This window comes from Cherax quadricarinatus, chromosome 24, assembly GCF_038502225.1.
Source record: "Cherax quadricarinatus isolate ZL_2023a chromosome 24, ASM3850222v1, whole genome shotgun sequence".
NCBI classification, from domain to species: Eukaryota; Metazoa; Arthropoda; class Malacostraca; order Decapoda; family Parastacidae; genus Cherax; species Cherax quadricarinatus.
Window position 1 is genome coordinate 26,419,355 of NC_091315.1, and position 25,515 is coordinate 26,444,869.

General features: G+C 42.7%; 1 protein-coding gene across 6 annotated transcripts in view; it reads left to right on the forward strand.

Moving 5' to 3' along the window:
• Nucleotides 1–25,515, forward strand: part of Nrg (Neuroglian) — a 434,360-nt gene that overhangs the window by 140,349 nt on the left and 268,496 nt on the right. The gene's annotated exons all lie outside the window — the stretch shown is intronic.

Below are 25,515 nucleotides of genomic sequence, written 5' to 3' on the forward strand. Positions count from 1 at the left end.
ACTTGAAAGGAAGGGCTCTTGATTTAAGGGATTGAACCTACTCTTACCCTCCTTTTATTCAGATCGAACCTGATTACTTTTCATTACGATTTCGGTGCTTCGTCATTAATGGTAATAGTTGAGAGGTGGAGGATGGATGAATTAATGAGAGAAATGAGTGTAATTCATCACTAGCTGTGTGTAATCTAAGAGATGCGGAGATCACTTAAATTTTTCATTACTCGGGCATTGTGAGGCGATGAACGAGATTATGCAAATGTGAGAGGCGTAACTTGTTACAGCGACGGAGCTCCTCCAAAGCCCCGATTGACCCGCATCATTACGAGAGCAACTTCCGCATTCCAGTATTCGCAGGGGGAGAATGGAAGGGGCGAGATGAGGGGAAACTAGGCGGAGAGGAGGGGGGGGGGTAAGAAGGGTGGAGTTGGAAAGGGAAGAGATGAAGGGAGAGAGGATGATTATGGTTGTAGGGACGGTATATACAAGAGGGGGAGGGGAGTGGAGGGAGCAGGAAGGGGAGGGGAGAGCAGGGAGGGCTAGAGATAGTAGAGGGAAGGGAGGAGAATTAGAGTAGTTCCCCTCAAGCCCTTTTCCTCCATATAATCCTGTGCTGAGATTATTTTTACGAGGCAGGGGGAGGGTGGTGATAGTCTCCCAGATTTATACAGCAGTGCAGGCCTGTTGAAATGACCCCCAGCTATTTTCTCTTCCCCCCCGTTCCCTCTGAGGTCTCTTCTGTGCACGCGCGCATGGCGTGTTCTGGAGGTAACTGGTAGTCAAGGGTTCAAGGGCGAAGTTGTTGAGGTTAAGAAGTTCATCTAGAGTTAGAAAATGAAGACAGGAGCAATATTCAGAGGGACTGTGGAGGTGCATTGAGGGGAGTTACGATAGGTACGCCAGAGAAGTATGAAGAGAAGTTTGTTTGGTGAAGTGGAGGATAAATAAAAAAAAAATTGAAAGAGGAAGAACAGGCAAGTTGGTGTGTAACTATTTGCAGTTATCTGTTTGTGGTTATAGGGAGCAGAACAATGCGAAACACAATACTTTATGAAGGACCAGGTAAAGACATAAAATCGCAGTTCACGAGCAAATATTTACTGCTATATAGTGAGGGTTTTATACCGAAAACTTAACTACATAGTTCCAAGTCACTTGAAAGTGGGCTAGTGTGTGTAGAGAGGTGCAAGTGTTCTTTCTGTCTTAGCCATTTCCAGAACCACGAGGCTCAGCTGAGCAAATCTTGGTCACATCACAGGTAAATTGGCTAGGATGTCAAGGAAACAACGGAAGCAGTTGCCACAACCTAGTCATTGCCGCCACTAGGCGATACCTATAGCTTACCTGTAAACATTTCCTGGTCCCAGACCAGGCCAACGTAGGCACCACATGATGCAAAAGTGCCGAGAGGATCCACAGTAAGCACGAATAACTGTGCCAGTGTTAATGAGCGTAACTGGCTTGAACTTATGAGCGCCGGTGCCTCGCGGTCAGAGGTCACATGGTATAACTAATTTTTACCTACTGACGATTTGGGTGGTCACCGCCCCCGAGATCTAATCCAAAACCAGGCCTCCCAGTTGCAGGCTGTAGGTGCTATCTGCATGCAGTCCAGTGTATACACCACAGCTCAGCTGATCAAGAACTGACTTACGGAAGTTACCGAGTCTCCCCTCCTCCCGAAGACAGCTAGAAGTTATGAGTCAAGAGAAGGTTTTGAAGCTTTTTGATCTCTTGACACTGAGTTACTGCTTACTTTACTTACTGCACTCTTGCTTTTGAATTAGTGTATTTTGTACCGTCTGCCGAACTTCTTTTTCGTAGGGAGCGGTTTCGATATATGTGTTGCCAAGCCCCGGGTGTAAATTTCAATGTAACTTTCTTGCCTACGTTCCAAGAAATGTAATTCAAGTGACTTCAAGTATTCCTAGTAAGTTAGATGCTTAATTTATATGGAAAGTGAAAGTTATCTCTACATCCTCCAGGCCTGCAATTTTGCCTGCTTTAAAGGGGAGGGCTGTTAATGTACATCAATATTCCGGTCTCGATAGAATAAGTGACTTAGTCTTATAATTAAGTTAGCATCTCTTATTTTGAATGTTCCAACTATTTAACATGTAATTATGTATCTCGGAAAAGGGACCTTTGAAAGGTTCCTTGAATTTTTCTTTTTCGTTCGGCTTTGTTTTCCTTTTGCTAATAACTCAAAAATGCCTTATCCAGTTGGCTTCAAAACTTCAGTGTCCGTGTACGGTCACTATGACCAGATTCTTGGAACAATTGGCATATGTAGGTGTCCTATGACTGAACCCATTCCTATCATCCTGAAATGACTTGGATAACTTCCAAAACCCTCAGTGGTGTAATTTCAAACGTTCAAATAAGGTGTATCCTAATTTGATGATGGCAGAGCGTGAAATTCTAGTGTGTAAGTGCAGATTTAACCATTTTATGTTCAAAATACTGTGATATTTATATTCCCGTTAAATCATGTTAAATAAATTTCAGTTTACTTCTTCAGTATTTAATGACTCATGCATATTAGGGCCAGGATATTACCCATTAAGTTTTGTTTGCGTGCAGGAAAATTTGTTTGTGGTAAAATAGTTAAAAGCACTTGGAATAACTGGAGAACGATTCATCTGATTGGCTTAAAAGTTTTACCACTGGTGTGGCTTCCTGAACACACAGTTCGTGCAGTTATTGAGTAGCATGAGTCCCAGTGTCCTGAATAAATAGTGAAATTCATCTGTTTTCAATAAACAATGCTTCTACTGATCGGCTTCAAGATATTAGTATTGATATCTGTAAGATGGATGATACTTCATAAGTTTAGTCTGATTGGGTGCAAATTTTAAATTTTACTGAAATTAAGGTTAATTACTGGATAATGCCTTTTCTGATCAAGTTTTAACTTTCACCACTAATAAGCTTATTAAAAGAAAGCTTGGTGTTCACTCTGAGCTATGTAAATTTCAATTTGTCAATTTTATTAAATAGTTAACCGTTTAGTAACTAAAGAATGCTTCTTCTGATAAGCTTCAAACCTTAAGCACTGGTGTATCCTAATTGGAAGGGTGTGTGTTGATTTTGGTGCCAATTTGCCAATTTTTTAACATTGTATCAAGTTGGATTTTATTTAAAAATCAAAATGAAATATTTTTTCTTGTGGGATTGAAAAGAATTTAAAATAGAATATATGTGTGAAAAGAAAATGAAAAATTCGCATTTGTAGGGCATTTTTAAATGTAATGAGGATAGTCTTATTTTTTTCGGAACATTTCTTGTCAACAGTGTCCGTTTCTTTCTCTTAAATTTTAATTTATAACTCGTTAGATCCTTATTCGATGGGCTTCAAGTTTTAACACTGGTGCACTGTATCTAGGACAACATTCACATAATTATTTACATGTGTGAGCGCCCTCTGGACAATGTTACTAAGGCCATTCTGAGAATTTGTGTGATAATCTAAAACCTCCGCAGATCAGCTTCAAACTTTCAACACTGTTGTATCATCTTTAGAAGAAGGTTAGAGTATGTAGATCCCATATTTCCACTTATCCCTTTTTAATGGTATAGTATTATTTTATATTGCATTATTTTACCGAGTGGGCAGTGGAAGGAATGGAAAGGATGAAGAATGAAGAACTCAAAAGGAACACTACAAAACTCAAGAGGCTCGCCAAATACAACGATAGGAACACGTGAAAGACCTGGGAATAATTATGTCCGCTGACCTTTCTTTTAAAGACCATAACAAAACAAAGATCACGACAGCCAGGAAGATGACGGGGGTGGGTATTGAGAACTTTCAAAACCAGGGAAATAATGCCGATGGTGACACTCTTCAAATCGCTAGTGCTCCCTCATTTAGAATATTGCTCAGTGCTGACGACTCCATTCAGAGCAGGGGAAATATCAGAGCTGGAACAGATACAGAGATCGTTTACGGCTCACACTGTGCCAGTAAAGAACCTAAATTACTGGGAACGCCTTCAATGTACTCATAGGAGCGGAAGAGAGAGATTCATGATAATATATACCTGTAAAGTACTCGAGGGCTTGGTCCCAAATCTGCACAATGCCATAACAACATACTGGAGTGAGAGATATGGGAGGAAGTGCAAAATAAACCTAGTGAGGAGCAGGGGTACAGTGGGGACAATAAGGGAACACTGTATCAACATCCAGGGTCCCGGACTATTCAACATCTTACAAGAAGATATCAGAAACACGGCTGGAACAAGTGTAGAAGCTTCCAAGAAGACACTGGACAAGTATCGTCACCAGGTGCCAGATCATCCAGGCTGTGATGGATATGTGGGGCAGCGGGGCTCCAGCAGCAACACCCTGGTTAACCAGGCAAGCATTAGACGAGTCTGGCCCATGGCCGGGCTCCGAGAATAGTGAAACTCTTCAAAGGTGTTTTGGCGAGGGGCTCTTGATGCAAAGAACTGGATCTTCACCAAGTGCCAGATCAGCTGGGCTGCGATGGATGTGTGGGGCAGTGGGCCTCCAGCAGCAACAGCCTGGTTGACCAGGCTAGCACCAGTCTGGAGCAATAACTGTAGAATCCTCTTCAGGTCGGCTTTAAACTTTTAATGTTAATGTGTTTTCCTCAGACGCTTTGGCTTGATTTTTAGGTTGCTCGTTTCTGTATGTCAGTGTTATTAATCAAATTGGCCTTCATGATATAACCTGTAGAATGTCTCTTCTAATCAGAAATATACAAGTGTTGACTTTAGTGGGTTGTTTTAGGTTAAATCCTTTAATAAATCTTAAGTATATGCATTTTTAAAAGCTTAAATGCTGATAAATCTTTCTTAAAATTTTACATACATTTTGCCTGTATTGATACCAATTTGTCTTTTATAGAAGAAACTGGCAAAATTGAGATGCTGATTTTCATATGATGATTATTGACTTCATCTTATTGCCTTCACCTTTTAGTTTGATAACTTGATAATAAAAATAATCACTTTTTCAGACTTAATGTGCATGAGTATTTTAGGATATTGGTCCCTCCAAATATTTACACCCTCCCATCGTGCATAAGGGAATACGTTCCTCACGTTTATTCCTGATTAACCATGTTGTGGTGCATACGTTGGACTGCGTGTGGTTCACACCAACAGCGTGGTCGATAAGTCTAGCAGCCGGGAAGCCTGGTCTGGGACATGCCGCTGGGGCGTTAACCCCCTGTAAACTCAAGGTAGCTCTCATCTTCAGCAGCAAATACGTACAGTATAACTAGTTCGTTAGATAACGTCGTGTAGGAAATACCAAGACTGTGGAAATGAGGCGAGCCTAAAAGTTCCACCAATAAAGATAATTTTGTGATATTGCTGTAAATTCACCAAATGCACTTATTGGATTTTGTCAGTTTTGCCTCGTCAAATAGTATCTTTGAAGTGAATGACTCCTCTGCAGTTCATAGGTATATAGGCAAGAGTTGGGAATGCCGATGTCGCACTACTGTAGGGGTCCACTTTGCAGTGTTGTGCTTATTGCATGATGCATGCAGTTTGAGCTCAGTGTTTTCCATCTTTAACCAGTATCACTTTTCGTGCCTTAGAAAGTGCAAACTTTGAGAAGTTCTGCTATTCTGCGTCGTCAACTATAGAGGAACTCCTCTCTAGCTTGCAAAGCAACATGTACTCGACAAGTCACCAGAGAAAAGAAGGCAAAAATTGCACCAACAGCTTGATCGATTAGGTCGGCAACCAGGAAGTCTGGTCTGGCAATGGGCCCCGGGGGCGGTGACTTCCAGAAGCGACTTCAGAGGGCAACCCCCTTTTTTTTTTAATACAGATCAGTTTTACAGGCGAAGATTCCTACCTCGGCTCATTTTTAAACGTAGCCCTATCTAAGGTATACTACCACCCCCCAGGGATAACAACCACAAGTCTTCTAACGCCCAGGTACCTAGGTGAACAGGGGCAGCAGGTGTAAGGAAACATCCCAAACGTTTCCACCTGTGCCAAGGATCAAAAGATGGACATTGTCGTTCAGTATGTGAGCTAAGTTCACTACCAACCAAGCCACAGGGAGGGGGACAAAAGGCTCAGAACTATCATGGTATTTGGGTCAAATGAATCTGTGCTTGTGGCCGATTTCGAGGGCTCCTCTTCCCTCGCAGCTCTGCCTGAGGCCAGGTTTTCATGTTGACCCGCCTGGTCAGCCTGGCTGTTTGCACAGGCGGCTTACGGGCTTACATATCCATCACTTTCATAATTATCTGGTACTTACAGATGGAAGCTTCTAGCTTTTTGTTGAAACTTCTTCATTCCGACAAGAGAGACCTAAGGGAAAAATGTGAAGGTAGGAGGAGGAACAAAAATTATCCAGGGGAACAAATGGAAAATGCATTTAATTTTTTTTTAAGGGTGGGAGAATACGTAACTACTGCTTAATCAAAACAATTTCACTTTTTAACCACTCTGGGACTAAAGAAATATTTATTTACATCCCTATGTCCCCTTAATTTTGATTCTCTTAATTAAGTCAATCTCTATCTACCCTGTCATTCCTTAAAATTGTGTGTGTCGTAATCCGCCAAGGAAGCGAGATTCGGTTCATTCAACCTCAGCGTTCATTCCTCTCAATTCTGGCACTAGTTTGTGCATGTGTGCTTTTACACACAGTGGTCACACTCAGGGTTCTCATCTGAGTAGAGGTTAAATTACCCAGAGGAACGAACGAGCATCCAACGCTTCACACAGTTGCACAATTTCATTTTTTTTCGTATTTGAGGTCGTTTTATTTTTTATTGATAAGTCATATGATTTGTTTCTAGGAGTTGCTTCACCAGCCAACCATATATACAGGACACTTAATGAATCCTGTCCACCACTATGTATCATCTATTGTACTTCCATCTTTCTTAACACAAGTTTCACCCCTGGAAGCATCTCTAGGAAAAACAAATCTGGTATTAAATAGGTTATAAACATGCTCCCACGCTCCGCAGTCGCATCACTTATAGTGTGTGTGTAAGGTGAGACAAGAATACAGGGAGGGGAGGTGAGGGTGTGTGGGCTGGCAGTTTGGTGGAGGTGAAGAGTTTGAGGAGTCACATGTGTGGGGTAACAAAGTTACGGGTGGTTGTGGAGGCAGGACACGTGCAAGCCTCTGCAGTGCTGTTCCGCTGCCACACCCATCCACTCTCCCGCTCACGTCTCTCGCTTTGCTGTGATGCTCTTACTGCTGCAATTTCCGCCGCAGATGACGATTTTGTCTGTCAGTTCTGTAATGGCGTATGGGTCTGTGGGATGCATGTGCTAATAACCTGTTTAATGATGCTATTGTTAGGAATGTCTGGTAATAGGCCAGTCCGTGAGAGTAGGAAAATACCGGAAAGCCGTCACAGATATCTCACAGTTTTTCTTTCGTATGTTTTTGTTAACTGTTAGTGCCCGTGCTACCGTCATTAATGCTGTTGACTTTACCTGAAGTTCAGAGGTTCTTCGTAGGAGGAAAGAATAGCTCAGGAGAGGTCAGAGGTCAAGGTCACAAGGAACATTGTTTAGAATTCTGGCGGAAACTCATAATAGATGATTTATCATTCCAGCCTGTTGGTTTGCTTCTTGGAAGGTCATGGCCTCAACCACGTCATCTGGCTGCTGACTGTTTTGTTTTGTATGAAGCGCAGAAATGTCAAGCAAGCCCAAATCTACCAGCAAATAATTAGTCTATTATAAGAATTTTACAGTTCAATGGAAGGAAGTGGAGTTACCATCTCTTCCCTTGGTTCAAATAAGATTACTTTCAATTCCACAGGCGCTTCAGCACTTCCTACTACTTAATAATAATAATAATATAGGTAGTTGTAGATTATATAATTGTAGAAGCAGAAGGAAAGAGAGGGAAAGGGGGGGGGTGAACAGAGGAGGATGGAGAAGAGATTGATATTGTCGAACTAATCCGAGTAGAGTGGGGTTGGGAGGGTAAGCGTTTGGAAGAGAATGGAGGGCGGGAGGAGGCAGAGGCAAGTGAGACAGAAATCACAGAAATCACTCCCTACGAAAGTAAAAGACTGGGCAGGCGATGCAAAATGCCGCCAATAAAAAGTAGGGGCGCCATTGGTACACTAAGAGAAAACACCATAAGTGTCCGGGGCCCAAAACTGTTCAACAGCCTCCCATCAAGCATTAGGGGAATTGCCAATAAGCCCCTGGCTGCCTTCAAGAGAGAGCTGGACAGATACCTAAAGTCAGTGCCGGATCAGCCGGGCTGTGGCTCGTACGTCGGACTGCGTGCGGCCAGCAGTAACAGCCTAGTTGATCAGGCCCTGATCCATCGGGAGGCCTGGTCGTGGACCGGGCCGCGGGGGCGTTGATCCCCGGAATAACCTCCAGGTAACCTCCAGGTGAGTGGAAGGTGGTGTGTATGTGCACTCTCCTCATCTACTCGCTTATTTGTGGTAACAAGGGGTCGAATCTCAAGACCTTGGCCCCTCCTCTCCGGTGACCGCTAGTGGGATTTTGTTTTCCTAGCTTCCTAAGCCCTGTCATACCTATTCGTAAAGTGATGTATGGATCCTGCCTTTACCTCTTGCTGTCTAGTTCTTGACCACTCTTGAAACTAAAAAAAATGTTTCCCTGGAACTTTTTGCCTCTCGAACAAGCTGTCCCTGTCCAGCCTTTCTATTTTGTACGTGGTTATGCCACTGCTGGTCCTTCTGTCTACAAATGTCATCAGGTTTGGTACCTTTAGTCTCTCCTCATAACTCATGCACCTTACTTAGCTTTGGACCCAGTCTCGTTGCTGCTCTCCATTTTTTTCCAGTGACATGCTTGGTTAGGTGTGGGATCCATATTGGTGCCGCATACTTCAAGGTGGCCTGACAAATGCTGTATATAGTGTCGTGCATGACTGCTCGTTGACATTCCTGAGTGCTAAGCTTAGATTTGCTAAATGCTGTTTTATTGTAGAAGTTAATAGGTTGATGTGCACCTCAGCTAATATATATCTGTATTATTCTCACCCTGAGGTCTTCCTTGAATACGATTTACAGGCTTTGTCCCCAGAGCCTGTACTTCGTTTTAGGTCTTCTTTGCCCTTCTCCAGTCTTCAGAAGTCTGCATTTGCTGGAATTAAATTCTATGTCACCTGTTAGACTAATTCTGTAGCTTGTCTAGGTTCGGTTGTAGTCTATTCTGGTTCTTCCCTGTTTGTAGTCTTCTCATTAGTTTCACATCCTTTGTGAACAGGGATACCCGTCTCTTGTTTCTTTTGTCATGTTCTTTTGCACAAGAAATAATACCGTTCCCAGTACTGATTGATCTGTGCGGAGACCCGCTCGTCACACTTCTCGATCAGTTACTCGTTTCTTTCCTGTTAGGTATTCCTTGAGCTATTGTAATGCCTCTTGGTATTTCTGTCTACTCCTCTAGCTTTTGTTCCGGCTTCGTGTTGTAGTATTGTATCAAAAACCTAACAGTCCAAAAATATGCATTCTACCATCCCTCTTGTGAGATGGGATTTACCATGTTTATAATTGTGCTGGTTGGTTATGAACCTTTTCCCTCTAGGTGTTCCACAACACTTATCTTGACTATCTTCTCCATAACTTTACATATTATGATTGTCATTGACAATGGCCTGTAGTTTAAACCTGTCTGTACTACATCTGCTATTCTCCATACCTCTGGCGATTACCAATGGTCCCTCTTTCCTGCTTCTTATTACTAACTATTATTACCTGCTGCCGCCGCCACCATCACCACCACTACTTCTACTTCCTCCTAGTTATATATACTACTACTGCAACTACCTACTTTTACTACCTATTACTACGACCTTATAATCCACCCCCCCCCCATTCTTCCTGCCTACCTCTCTCCACATTTTTTCTTGTAGCATCTTTTGTTTTTGCCACTCCTGACCTTTTATATCTCTTTTGATCCTCTTATGATTGTGTGGACCTGCAGGCCGGTAACAGCAACAGCCTGGGTAACCACGCACTCCACAAAGAAATCTGGCTTCATTCCGGGCTACCCAGCTACCTGGGGTTGCTAGAAGAACCCTCGAAACTGATCACAGATATAAGAACATAAGGAAGGAGAGCTCCGGCAGGCCTACTGGACCATGCTAGGCAAGTTCAACTCACACCCACTCATGTACTTGCCTAACCTGTTTTTAAAGCTACACAAGGTTTTGCGCTTCAGTGACGTTGCTCGGGAGTTTATTCCACTTATCCACAACTCTTTACCAAACCAGTGCTTTCCTATATGTTTTTTTAAAATCTAGTTTTTTCCTACTTTACGCCATTGCTGCGAGTCCTGTCTTGGTTAGACAGGACTCGCAGCAATGGCGTGTACAGGACTTTCCCCCCTCCAAATCCCCCCCCCCCCCATCCTTTCATTGTTAAATGTCTCGCTTTATCCTTTTGTTGCTGTCATGTCTTCCTCAGGTATCTACTTTTATCTGTTCTTTCTCTTGCTTCATGTACACAAGTTGTAAACAATAGTGGGCAGGTGATGATCATGGAGGCCAGGTGTGGCAGCGGAGCGACGACGGTGATTGTAAAGGAAGACGACGTGAGAAAAGAGATGAGAGGAGGCATGAGACGGAGAAGGAATGGGGAAGGGAGGAAATGGGGAAGATGGGGAGGGAGGGAGGGAAGAAGGTAAATGAGAGAATGAAACTGGGAGGGAGGGATGGAAAAGAAAAGGAAGGCATGAAGAGGGAAAGAAGGGACTTAACGTTTGTAGGTGAGGGACTGCCTTGTGTACGTTTATAGTATACTTTTAATTTAATTGTTCGTGGTTCCGGCGTCAGTTGCCCTCGTGGCTCGTTCTCAGAATAGTCTATCACTTTGGTATTAGTAACGAGTTGTAGCCAGTGTAGCAACAACAACAACAACAGCAGCAGCAGCAGCAGCAGCAGCAGCAGCTGCTTATGGTTGTGATGGTGATGGCGGCAGCGACGGCTTCTCAGTGCCGGAGGATGAGCACCTCCCCCGTCTGACCCACTTAAACCTCACACAGTTCCTGTCTTCGTGACAAAGTTGCACTCCCTGGAGCGCAAGCTAAATTTATTTAGATACGGGTTTCCAATGTATACATTGAGATTAATCTCTTTCGAAAGCGGGAGACATACTGTATAAGCCCTTGCGGAATACGCCTAATTAAATGACAGGTGTACAATATACATTAATAAATAAAGGACCAAGTGCTCGTTCATGAAAAATTAATGGGTATTGTAAGTATTGAAGTATATTGTTTTGGGAATTTTGTTTGTTTCTGTATTGTCATCTGTGAAAGTTCAGTGTACTTTCAACAATGGTCCAATACTAGATATAGTTTTGTCTTTAGCATTATTGTTGACAAAAAAAATATTTTATATTTATTTAATTTCACTGTTGTTTTTTGCTCGTTTTTTCCTGGAGTTTCTTTAATGTTTTCAGTTTTAGCTCGATGTTTTCTATTTTTTTTCTTGCTATTATTTCTTTTCGTTCTTGAAAGAGTGTGGGTAGAGGAAGTGGAGTTCTCTTTCTAACCTTCATTCTAACTTATCGCTTTTGTGAGCCATGTTTTGTCATAAGTGTGCGGAACGGAATTCTGTTGAACGTTTCAGCTTGACTCGTCTTCTGGTCTTTTATTTTTTTAACAGTCTTATTCTTGTAATATTTTCTTTTTACTCTAACAGAGTTGGTCTGAGATCAAGTTGTAGAAGAGATGATTCCTGGAGCCGATAACACAGTATCAGTGTGTGTGTGTGTGTGTGTGTGTGTGTGTGTGTGTGTGTGTGTGTGTGTGTGTGTGTGTGTGTGTGTGTGTGTGTGTGTGTTTATATTAGGGATGGGACAATATCAAAATTTTGGTCGATACCGATATCATTTTCGGCCGACACCGATATTTTTCTTCTTGTTTTTAATTATAATGACTTATGTTCAGTATGTAAGGGAATGTTTATTGCACAGTAGGTATTAAATAACTCAGGAAAGTTATATATTAAATAACTTAATTTCTTTGAGATGATAACGTTCATTCTTTTGTTCGTCTCCTTATTGTTCCTCTTGTCTCTCCCCTTTAAACTTTTCATTCCCTTGTTCGACCGCTCTTGTGTGTCCTCTCTTCCTCGCATATACTTCTCTCAGTCCTTTTCTTTTGGTTTTCTACCGTGGCTCTATTTTTTCCGTCTCTTTCTAACAAACCCCTCCCATCCCTCATTTCCGGTTCCTCTTCCCATTAAGCCCAACCATTGAGTTCTTACTCCTACTCCTCCCACCCCCCACCATCATCACTGCTCTTTATATATCCCCATCCCCCCCCTACCCTCTCTCGGCTCGTAGAACTCATTGATAAATGTAGTTTCCGGTAGCACTTGGGCTGGAGCAAGGTCTATACGACGCTCCCACTTAAAGCCAAGAGAAAAACCTTGCCTTCACAGTCCTCTTGCTCACCACATTTCTTTACACTCTCCTTAATCTTGCACCTTCATGTTCAGGCATTTTTTCCCTCGCTTCTTTCCCTGTTGGTTGACTTCTTGTGCTCTGTGTTGGAGAGAAGGGAGGGGATGAGTGTAATTGGTTATTTGAGTTCGCTGTGGGGTTGAGTGCTAGTCTAGAGCCCACCTTATTTGGCACTGGTCGAGTTGAGGGACACTCGAAGCCGGTCACAGGTATGTCAGTTATTGTGTTTACGTCTAACTCTGGAATAGGATCACAAAAGTATTATCAGAGCTGCAAAGAAAAGTGATAGGCTGGAAATATAGAGGTGCCAACATAATGATTATATTCTTTAAGCCACTTTTCTCTTCACTGAAATATTGCTGTACACCTAAGAGCCTTTTATAGCTTTAAGGCGGGAAAATGCAGATCTGGATAGACACCCATCACTTCCCGCATACATTTAGTCAAACATCTGAATTGCTGGAATTGGAAAACACTTCAATTCTCTCGAACTGTACTCCTTGGTACTTAGGCGAGAAAGATCATAATTTACAGTTGTAAAATTCTAGAGGGACTGGCCCAAAATGTGCACACACAAATTACGTCTTATGAAAGAGAGAGATAGGCAGATGACACAAAATGCCCCAATAAAGAGAGTAGGTGAAATGAGTATAAGAGGTGACTTAATAAGTGTGAAGAGACCAAAACTTTTCAACACTCTCCATTCATACATCAGGGGAATTATCATTGGCTGTCTTCAGGACATAACTCGATTAATTCCTCACGTCAGCTCCTGATCAGCTGGGCAGTGGTGCACGTATAAGTTCCATCAAACACCTTTACTGGGAACGCCTGGAAGCACTTGACCTGTACTCACTGGAGCGCAGGCGAGAGATATATATCATAATCTACACCTGGAAGATTCTGGAGGGACTGGTTCCTAATCTGCATACAGAAATCACTCCCTATGAAAGCAAAAGACTTGACAGGCGATGCAACATACCCCAGTGAAAAGTAGGGGCGCCACTGGTACACTAAGAGAAAACACAATAAGTGTCCGGGGCCCAACACTGTTTAACAGCCTCCCACCAGCCATACGGGGCATTACCAATAGACCCCTGGTTGTCTTCAGGAGGGAGCTGGACAGATAGCTAAAGTCAGTGCCGGATCAGCCGGACTGTGGTTCGTACGTTGGACTACGTGCGGCCAGCAGTAACAGCCTCGTTGATCAGGCCCTGATCCACTGGGAGGTCTGGTCGTGGACCGTGCCGCTGGGGCGTTGATTCCCGGAATACTCTCCAGGTAGCCTGGCTAATCAGGCCTTCAACGGGGAGACATGGTCTGGGATCGGGCCGCGAGGGTGTTGAGCCCTCGGAACACCTTTACTTCTGATATGCCTTTGATGATTTTTTTTTATACTCTTGGAGCCCAGCCCTGAGCCAGGCTTGACTGGTGCTTGTCTGCTCAGCCGGACAGGTAGTATACATGTTATAAAAACTGTTCTGTAATTTACTACCTCACCTTCTCTCTTACATAAATCACAGACAAATCACAATTGTCTTTTTCTTATTTTCTGGAAGCTTTCATGACTGGAAAGACTAGCTGTAGACTTGCAATTGTGTCACCGGTGATGCTCTTTTTAACACCCATACAAACATGTTGTCTGGTACTTTTGCTTTTGTGAGTGTTGGGTGGCGCTCACGCACTATCTTCAGTTTCTTAACATGTGGTATCAGGAGAGAATTCTATATTGGTGCTGCATATTCAAAGACGATCCTGACAATTGTCGTATGTAGGCTCATGAATAACTGTTCTTGAGATTCCCGAAAGTTAGTCTTAGAGTTACCAAAGAAGCTTTTGCTGTTACTCTGTTGTGTGCCTCTTGTGATGTGTTCGGTACTGTGGTCACCCTGTGAGCGTAGCATATCAAGGGGTGGTGCGTGTAATGTGTGTGTGGGGCAGAGTTGCTGGGGGAGGATCAAGTGCCTTTTGATATTCTCGAGAGGAACACTCGACCACCACCTTTGTGCTCTATTTCTATTGTGTATGTCGTGATGCGGAGAGTCTCCGCAGGACAAGAAAGAAAGGAGGGAAGGAGAGAGCGCATGCATAGGAGGATTGGGAAGGAGAGAGACTCAAGGGATGAGAGTGGGTGAAAAGGAGAGTTACTACAAAGGTGAAATTATTTTTCTGAACAAATGTGGGTACATCAGTGTTGCTGCTACCTTAAGTCTCCAAGATATGTTGTGGAAACAAACCTGTGATGAGCCAGTGACCGGTTTTGAGGGTTCTACCCCTTGCAGGCCGGTTTGAGGCTTGACTTTAATGTTGACTGCCAGGCCAGCCAGACAGACTGTTGGTGCTGAGGAACCGCAGGGACCCACACAGCTGATCAGGCACTTGGAAAAAATGGAAATATTATGAAACTAGCTGCTGTTGTGTTATTTCACATCATGTAGGGTGAGTTTCATAAATGTAGTAAGGAAATCGGTCACCCGGAGCTGGGAGAATTAAAGCGATGAAGATATCGTCAGGCATCAGCTATATAGTTCCAGTAGCTACGGGAGGGAGGGATAGTTGGGGATGTAAGGGATGGGTGTGGTGGGTGGGAAAGGAGAGATTGGGCTGCAGATTGACGAGAGTGGTAAGGAATTGATCAGGGAGTCTTGAATCTGCGGTGGAGCGACGTAAGTAAAGGAGAGAATGACTTAGGTTATTGATGGAGTGGCTGATGAATGGAAGTACTGTAGGGTGTGTGTGTGTGTGTGTGTGTGTGAGAGAGAGAGAGAGAGAGAGAGAGAGAGAGAGAGAGAGAGAGAGAGAGAGAGAGAGAGAGAGAGAGAGAGAGTGAGAGAGAGTGTGAGAGAGAGAGAGAGAGTGAGAGAGAGAGAGAGTACCTCTTTATCACTTGTTAGTGTGCAGGTTAGTTCTAAACCTGCACACATAAATTACTACTTACGAATGCAAGAGGCTTGGTAGACGGTGTAGGATACCTCCTATGAAACGTAGGGGAATGATGAGCACACTGAAAAACTCAAATGTAAAAAGACCTCGATTGAACACCCTCCCTTCATGCATAATGGGGATTACCAACAACCCCCTAGCTGTTTTCAAGAGTGAACTTGACAGATTCTTCAAAATAGTTCTTGATCAGCCGGGTTTTGGTGTGTACATAGGACGGCGGACACTAGCGGCTTCACCGATCACGCCAGCAACCTAGAGGCCTGGTCTGGGACCGGGCCGCAGAGGCCGTGACCCCTGAAAGCGGCTGCAGGTAAACTCCAGACAAGTAGACAGCAACGCAAGACCGTTAATGTTTTCCTTGTTGCAAGATTGCTGGTGTTTTGTCTTATGAACACACAAATTGACCGGCAAATTTTACATCCTTCTTAATTCAGTACTTTTTTTATTTTTACTTAATGATACATTATCTTGTAACGTTTTCTGTTCAGCGATGATCTCTGTAAGCATTAACTAGAGTGGCAGATAATCTGCAATCATCCTCAGTTGCTCTTGCTGTGAGTTACTGATTTTTGCCACACTTCTGTGCAGGTGTTTCTTACCCCCTCCCCCCGTCTTCCTCCCCCTCCCCAAGAAGGTTAGCACAGCCAGCGTGGGTGTACGTACAGTCAACTTGGAGAATACAATTTGCTCTCAGTGTAGGTACAGTCACCTTTGTGAAGTAACTTGGATCTGGGTGTAGGAAGCTTTTATGGTACATTTTAATTCGGGTATAGGTATCTTTGATGATACACCTTGACAGTGTGGTTACCACTGGCACTTAATTTCGCCAAATGCAGGTACGTGTTGTGGGTGGGTGGGTGTAGTGGGCAAATAGACGGTGGAAGATGATGGAGGAGGCGGGGGGGGCATGGTTCTTATGGTAGGTAAAGGGGTCTGGTATTTGGGTTGTGGGAGAGGTGCGTGGTACTTGGTGTGGGTGGGAGGGAGAAGGGGGGTGAGTGAGGTGCGGGTTTAGTTATGAGTCACGCTACTACCCCCCGCAGCAGCTGTGGGAGGGAGCGTTCCCTGTAGTGCAGTGTTAATGCAGAGACGACGGGAAGGCAGCGGCAGCCGTACTCTGAACTAGTGTGTCTTGTCACCTCCACATTTCTTCCTTCCCTTCTTCTTCAGCCTCTTATTTCACCTCTTACCTTCTTTCTTCCTCTCTAACCTCTTGTTTCGCCTTTAATCTCTTCCCCTTCTCTGTCCCACCTCTCTACCGAGCCTTTTCCCAATTAATTTTCTTAACTTCACTCTCTCTCTCTTCCTCATAAACTTCCCTATCTTCCTTAACTTCATTACTCCACACCGTTAACCTCTTTACCTGGCCCTTCCACTACCTCGTTTTTCTCACCTTCCATCTTCCCCACCCTAGGCAACTGCCAACTTTACTCTCTCTCTCTCTCTCTCTCTCTCTCTCTCTCTCTCTCTCTCTCTCTCTCTCTCTCTCTCTCACGTAGTGGAGGCAGGATCCATACATAGCTTTAAGAAGAGGTATGATAACGCTCATGGAGCGGGAAGAGTGACCTAGTAGCGGCCAGCGAAGAGGCGGGGCCAGGAGCTGTGGATCGACCACTGCAACCACAACTAGGCGAGTACACACACACACACGCGCGTACATACATACATACATACATACATACATACATTTATTTCCCTTTCTCTACGTGAACACGGAAGACAAGTCAAGCATTTTGTGAACGTTGTTTTGTGAATAGACAGCCACTGACTTTGCTACCTTTGCAGTTAAACATAGTATTGAATGCTTGTTGGATAAATTAAAATTTCTGGATACAGTGTATAGAAAAACAAAGTTACACAGCGATCAAGACCATGATGCTCACCTCCAACTCCAAGACTGAGGGACTGATTACCTAGTCTTTTGTATATAGTTCTACAGTCTTCACATAATATCCTCGAATTGTATTGATAAAATCACCGTATGACAAAACACCTGCAGAGAAAGATACCCAGATGTTGCACATGTGTCTTAATTAATCTTGTCGATATTGTATACCATTTATGTACAACTTGTGTTTGGTTTATGTGATATGAGATTGAATTGCTCGCATTACCGTAAGCTTGTTAAATGTTAGAAATGGAGTATGTTTAATGAGCTTATAAGCCAAGCATAAGCAAACTTACCAATAGACACTTAACTGTCAAGAGTAAACTTGATATGCTCCTGAATCAAGCGCTTGATCAACCGGGTTTTTGTACTTACGTTGAACCACATTTAACGATCCTGAACATAAACAGCCTCGCTGTTCACTCTATCAACAGGAAAGGGAGGGAGGGACGATGATTCCTGAAGTCATGTTCAGGTAGTATTCACGTAAATCTTGCATAGATGGGGAAACTGCCGCAAAATTGAAGATTTGTGAAAATGAGATTAAATTAGCTGGTGATGATGTTGATCACTGGTGTTATATATTAGTTTTCTAGTACTGAGATTGTGTGTGTGTGAGATGCTGCTGTGAATATCTAGTTTGTTGCTCACTGTGTTGTTGCCTCACCTTTGCCGCTAGTTCCATTTTTCTCTCCTTATTCCTTTCCTGTAACAGCTTTCCCCTCCTTCCCTGTAACATCTCCCCCTCACCCACTGTCTTCTATACCGTCTCTTACCTCCCTTCATTTTACGACCGCTGCCAACCTGGAAGCACTGCTGGTGTTCTTGATGGAGTTCATGGTCCCAACACTCGATCTTAGAGCAGACCTCTTGGTTCACGGCCTGGTTACGAGGAGGTTACCTGGAGTCGCTTCCGGAGGTCACCACCACCCCTATAACCAGGTCCCAGACCAGGCCTCCTGATTGTTGGCTTGATTGATCTAGCTGTTGGTAATGGCTGCCCGCAGTCTAATGTATGCACCACAGCCCGGCTGATCAGGAACCGAGTTAAGAAAACTATTGAGTTCCCTTATGAAGACAGACGGGCCGTTGCCGCCGCCGCTTGTGCTGTTGCAGTTTCTGCTTCTATTACAATAATACTACTACCTCCTCGTTAGACTACTGTGACCCCCCCCCTCTCTTGTTTATATTCTGGCTCCCTTCTTGCTTCTGTGTGTCTAGTTATTGGTCCAAGTCGAGCCAAAACATCATAAGTTTCAGTCTCCTATGTGAGTATTATTTATGTATTGATATATGTCTCTTGGAGATTTACAGTGTCCTTATTGGATGATATAATGGAATGATTAACGTCCCTGTCAGATAGGGATGATAGAAAGGATGGGATACGAGTGCTTTGCTTTTGGGAACAAAGGTTTTAACTGTGACAGCCTCTGACTTAACTCTCTTTACTATTACTCTTTACGTTCTATTGGTTAGAAAGTTAAAAATCCATCTTTAAAATTCCATTTATTCTTTTATTACTCATTTTGTACACCTTGTCATCATTATCGTACTTGTCGAAGGTTTTTGTAAATTCTGTGTACACTGCATCTGCATTATGTTTGTTTTCCAGTGCATCCAGGACTACCGTAGTGGCCTAGTAGTTGCGAGAGTTAGGAGCAATCCGCTCTAAACCCATACTGCCTTGGCTTGTGCAATTATTGGGAATCCAAGTGCTTGGCAATCTTGCTTCTGAAAACCCTCTCAGAGATGTATATATATAAGGTTTATGCCATTGGTCTGTAATTCTTTTCTGTTGCTTTATTGCTACCTTTCCGGAGTGGAGCTATATCCGTTGTTTTTAGTGAATGTGATGACTGACGTGTCTAGGCTCCCTCGCTATAGAATAATAGTTCTTGATGAACATGGAGGAATATAAAAATACAGGAGGACTGCACTGGTTCATGTTAGGCAAGTGTGCTACACACACAATGAGTACTCAAACTCAAGAGTCCTTTGAAACTCCTATCCTTATACCAACAAATGCAAAAAATCCTGTAACAGGAAAGAGATAAGTTCTCAGAAGAAAAGCTGACCTCGGGTTGTGTTGAGAGAGCATAAAATCCCTGGAAACCTCTCACAGGTATGACGTTGCTTGATGCATTAGTAGATGGTAAGTTAGTGGGTTCTCCCTGGCAGTGGAAGTTAGTGATCCTAGAGCCCTTATATTTACTGTTGACTTTGTAAGGCGGAACTCACTAATGAGGGTTATATTGAGGGGTCGGTCTCTCTCTCTCCCTCTCCCTTTCCCTTTCCTTCTCTCCCTCTTCCTTTCCCTTTCCTTCTCTCCCTCTCCCTTTCCCTTTCCTTCTCTCCCTCTCCCTCCCTCCCCCCCCCTCTCTCTCTCTCTCTCTCTCTCTCTCTCTCTCTCTCTCTTCTCTCTCTCCTCTCCTCTCTCCTCATCTCCCTCCCTCTCTCTCTCTCTCCCTCCCTCCCTCCCTCCCTCTGATTTCGCCAGCCGTCCCAGATCATTGCTGGTGCCCACTCATAATAGTGAGGGGGAATGGGTGGTCAGTTACTTCATTGGTGATGCGATATTATACTGGCTGCTGTTCTCACGTGTAAACTGTCATTCTGTGCCCACAACACTGTTCAAAGCAGACAAATATTAGAGCTGGTAATGATTATAGAGACCATTTACTGACCATATAATCAGTGAACCATTAAATTGCTTTGAACGCCTCAGAGTTCTTGGAATTTTCTCTCTGAAGCAAGTGGGAGAGCCGATATATACCTGGACGATATTGGAGGGCCAGGTCCCAAACATACACATTGCTATAACTTACTGAAATGAGAAAGATGAGAAGAAGTGTGAAATGAATTCAATGAAAAACCTGGGCACATTAGAACCCTGCATCAACATTCGTGGCTCACGGCTATTCAGCCCACTACAAGATATGTATCAGAAATAGTGCCTAACATAGGTATTTTTTCTTAAAAAGTAAGCCGAATCACTACCTCCAAGTGCAAGGGCAACTAAACATTGATAGATATATGGGCCTGCACACTGAAATCACTCCATACAAAAGCAAAAAACTTTACAGACTGCGCAAAATACCTCTAATGAAAAGCAGAGAGTCCACTGCGTACCCTAAGGGAAAACTTGTTCAGTGTAAAAGGACAAGCAAACCGATTACATAAGGCATTCCCATGTTTACTGCATAAAAACCAGTATTTCAGGTTTGTTAGTTTCAAGATACATGGCAAGTTGGCACATACACAGCTCAAAAACCAATGAAACCCTTTCTGTAAGTTAAAATTCATAAGTTTGAAGCTGATCAAAAGAGGCATTCTTCAGTTATTTTAGAGAAACCAATTTGTTTAGTCTACAAATGAAATCTTACACTACCCAAAATTATTTCGAACCTTCCTTCGAGCGAAGTTCAACATCACTCACAGTTTGAAGTCAGAAGCAGCATTTGCCTGTTATTGTTCAGAATCCAACATTCTCAGTTGTATAAACTGCCCACCCGATGAATGTTCTGAAGATCAATGCCCTCATGTCCTGGTCGCAGACTAGGCCTCCCTAATCAACCAGTTTGTTGGTGCTAGCCACATGAAAGCCAACATAAGTACCACAGCCCGGCTGATCAGGCACTGACTTAAAATCTCCCCCAGTTCTTTCTTGACAGCCAGGAGTCTGGCAATCCCTCGTATGGAAGACGAGAGGACGTGAAAAAGTCTTGGCCCCTTCACACTTATCAGGTCCACTGCTGGTGGGTGACACTTTGTCAACAGACGTGAGTTCAAGAAGTGTAAATTAAACATTGAATTATTTAACCACTTGAGAGATAAAATTCAAGGAAAATGATTTCTTGGAGGAAAATGATTTTCTTAGTGTGCTCATTGCACCCTTGCTTTTCATTGGAAGTATTTTTCCACCGTTTGTCAGGCATCTTACTGTCATGGGGAATGATTTCTGCGCGTTAAGCCTAAACTCTGTGGGCACCAACGTGTCTGTATGATAGAGCAGCCTTTAAAGATAGACGTTGTTCTGAAGGGGCATACGCAAGTTACTTCATGGAAAAAATACTACATTGAGAATTAAATCGAAAAATTGGCATCTACACACTCCAGTAACAGTTCCAATCTACGTACAATATACCACTGTTGAAAGTTTCAAACTGATGAGAAAAGTCTTTCTCAAGTTAGCGCAGTGAAATAAAATTTGAGATGGTCTACATAAAATTAGCCAGAGGACATTTGCACCTGCCAATAGTTGCATAATTCTTATCCTAGCTACAGTACATCAGTGTTTAAAACTGAGGTGTCTCAAGTTGTAAATGAAAAAAAAAATGGTAAAAAAGTCAGGTAACCATTTGAAGGTATCTTCCTTCGTGGATACCTAATTAATATCTGCCAACCGAGCTCAAAGACTCGGTGAGTGGAGATGGTCAGTGAGGAAAGTGGAAGTTGGTGGTACTGTAAGAATAGTAGGGCGATAATGGTAATTGGAGAAAGAAGAGTTGACATTAATGTGTGATGGGCAATGGTGAAAAGGGTAATGGGGGGAAGTAGAGGGTTGAAATAATATGTGAGGGAAGTGAAGAGGGGGAGGGAGGCAGGAAATTGCAGTCTGGAGATCCTGGTGATGTTGGGTGTAGGGGGAAGATGGAACGTATATATATGGGTGGGAGAGGGAGGGAGAGAGAAAGGAGAGAAAAATAAACGGGCAGCAGGGGCGTTAACCCTCGGAAGTATATTTCAGGAATAAATTGAACGGAGGGCGCCTGTGCTTGTCAATTGTACCATAAATCTTCCTCTAGTATTATTTCACCAGGGTTGAAAATTTGAAGAAAATCGTATAAGGCGTTCTGAAGTTATAACACAATAGTTGGAGGAAGGCGGTGAAATAGAAGAAAAACACAGTACCTAACAGTATATCGGCTCTGGCATAAATTTGTGCTGTACAGTGCTAGACGTTCACTAAACATTGGAAAGTTTAAGATATAAAAATGCTACTTTTCAATATTTTTCTTTTTGTTGTCATGTTCTACTTAAATTTCTTTACAATCATAGGAGACAAAATAATTGAAAAAAAATCAAGAAAGTACATTTTAATATATTTTCTGTAAAATTGACAAAGTGGCTCCTACAAAGTCCAAATTCAGTACAGAAATATTTCTGCTTAAGATATAGCAGTGCTTATGTGCTTGAAGCCGTCCTGAGAAGATGCTCTCTAGTTAAAACTTGAAAGCCAGTTTATTCAATAAAATTAGTAATTTAAAATTTACATTGCTCAAAACGAAAGCCAAGCTCATCAACACTGAAATACCTAATAATAATAATAATAATATGGTTGTACTCAATAATAATAATATTATTATTGAGTACAACCATAAAAGGATGTGAATGGTAACTTAGCACGGTGAGGGAGGTGTTGCTTCTTGAGTTATCGTTGTGTCTTAAGTAGGCGCTAATGGACTCGAGTAGAACAAGAGGAACCTTGGGGTAAGAGCGTCATCACGAGTCTTGGCTGTACCATAGCAGTATTGCGATGGCTTGGCTAGGCTATAATATAGAAAAATTTAGACACATGTGCAACATCTGGATATCTTTATTATAGACGTTTCGCCAACCAGTGGCTTTATCAATACAAATTCTAGGACATAATTGGAAACAGAACTTCAATTAAAATATGAGGTAATGAGTCCCTCAGCCGTGGAGTTGGTGTGAAGAGCACCTGCTGCTGAGCAGCAGCAGCAGCAGCAGTAGTAGTAGTAGTAGTATTAGTAGTAGTAGTAGTATTAGTAGTAGTAGTATTAGTATTAGTAGTAGTAGTAGTAGTATTAGTAGTAGTAGTAGTATTAGTAGTAGTATTAGTATTAGTAGTAGTAGTAGTAGCAGCAGCAGCAGCAGCAGCAGCCGCAGCCGCAGCCGCAGCCGCCGCCGCCGCCGTCGTCGTCGTCGTCGTCGTCGTCGTCGTCGTCGTCGTCGTCGTCGTCGTCGTCGTCGTGAAGGTGGTTATGGAGATGTCCTTTGAACCAAGATTCCATGATGTTGCAGTGTCTGACGAGCTGTACATGAACGGTATACAATACCGACACGTTAAAAAATTTAGACATATCAATATAAATTCTTGGACATATTTGGAAACAGTAGAACTTTACACAATTTTTTTTCAGCTTGTTGGTATTGTATACCGTTCATATAATATAGTTTTGAGGATCATCCCCATGACCGTGATCTAGATCTGGCTTTCCCGTTGATAGCCTCATCATAGAGATTGTGGGTTCAAGCTGCCCATATTTTTGATTGGAAAATATTGAAAACAATCTCGTATATAGTTATCTCATGGTATACATATCGCCCACCTACTTTTCATTTCGGTTATTATACCTTTGAAGAGTTTCGGGAATTTATCTACTCTCTGAGGCCGGCCATGGGCCAGGCTCGTCTGGTGCTTACCTGGTCAACCAGGCTGTTGCTGCTGGAGGCTACCATATCTCTCGCACTCTTAACGAATAATTTCGGAGACAGTGATTCCAAATCTTAGATAGGTTTACAGCTTCAATATATTAATGGTATAATACTGATAAGTAGATAAGATAGATGTGCAGTAGTTAGATATCTTTTTTTCCAAAACGTTTCGCCTACACAAGAGACTTCTCCAGTCGAATACAGAGGAGACAGCAGAAGCATTGGTGATGTAATGATGACGTAATCAGTCCATCTCCCGGAGTTGTGGAAATGCATATTATCAAAAAATGCAAGAAACAACTATATCAGTCTGTTGGTATTTTATGGAGAACGAGCCTGGACGTTTTCTACGCCCAGAGCCCAGTGCCAGGCTTGTTAGTCAACCAGACTGTGGCTGCTGGCAAACACTGACCCATTGGATGTATCCTTCAGGTATACGACGATTCATATTAGAAGCAAAGTTGCCCAAAATTGCCCATTTTTGTAGTGGCCATGTTGAAGTTTTAAAACTTGCAAAATGCTGAGTGCTGTTATGGTGGCATTTGTCAGAACTTGTACAAGGGATCACTATTAATAATAAATGTGCAGAGAAACATTGGGTTACTAACAATTCTAGGTATTTCATGTATACTGAACTATATATATGGTGTCTTTCGCGTCTCTATGCCAGGGAGTACAAATTGAGAAAGTTTTAGACATTTACCCAGGTGTCTGGATAGACGTGGGCAGAGCTTGTTACTCATTCATATCTGCTATTTCACATTGAGCTATTATTGTACAACATTTCAGTCTAAAGGATAAAAGTGTCTTAAGTGATATGAGAAGTGTAAAATAAACCCAGTGAAAATCAGAGTGCTCTTCTTAAAACCAGGAAACACTTTGTCAGCATCCATGGCCCATGATGAACATTTACTGGTAGATATCAGAAATATTGCCAGAACAAGAAAGGTAGATGTTTTTTTTTCCGAAAACTTAAATCAGAACCTGCTGGTTGTGATAACTTTGTAGATCTGAGACCCGTTAGTAATAACAATCTGGTTAATCAGGTAATGAATAGGGAGTGGAAAACTTTCAAAACCGGACTCAGATAGACCAGTGTTGCGAAGGCTTGGATTTTGTTATGAAGGCTTAGGTAGTTTGGGGGTCTTGGGAATGTTAGTGTAGGTTGGGGTCTTGGACGGCAAGTGTAGGATGGGGTTGAGTGATGAGAAGGTTGGGGCAGTTAGTGTAGGCAGTGAGTCATGAGAAAAGGGTTTGGGCAATGACTAGGAAGGGGGAAGGGAGATGCCTTGAATGGTTTGAGATTTAGTGTTTTATTGTGCCTTTTTAAGGTTCTATACACCACCAGTAGTGGCCCTTAAGTTACTCGTTTTTGGTTGTTGATTCTTCTGAAATCTTAGCAATAAATCTTACATTGCTGCATAGGCCAGGATAATGACAGACAAGAAATAATTCCAGTGCTAACATTTAGAGATTGGACGATACCAAGATTTATTTTATCGATACCGATACTCGGTTTTGGCCGATACCGATACCATCAAAATTTGCCTCTACTTTTGCACTTCTACTAATACTGTTCAAATCACGGAGTAAGATATTAGAGCTGGAAACAATGCAATAACCATTTACAGCCCCCTTAAAACCAGAAAAGGATTTGGAGTACCGGGAACCCCTTCAAGAGCTGGAAATGTACTCTGAGAAAGAAATGCACGATAATATATACATGAAAGATACTAGTTCCAAGTTTGCACACTACCTTAACGTAAAACAATGAAAAGCGTAAAATAGACCCAGTGAAAAGCAGGGAGCC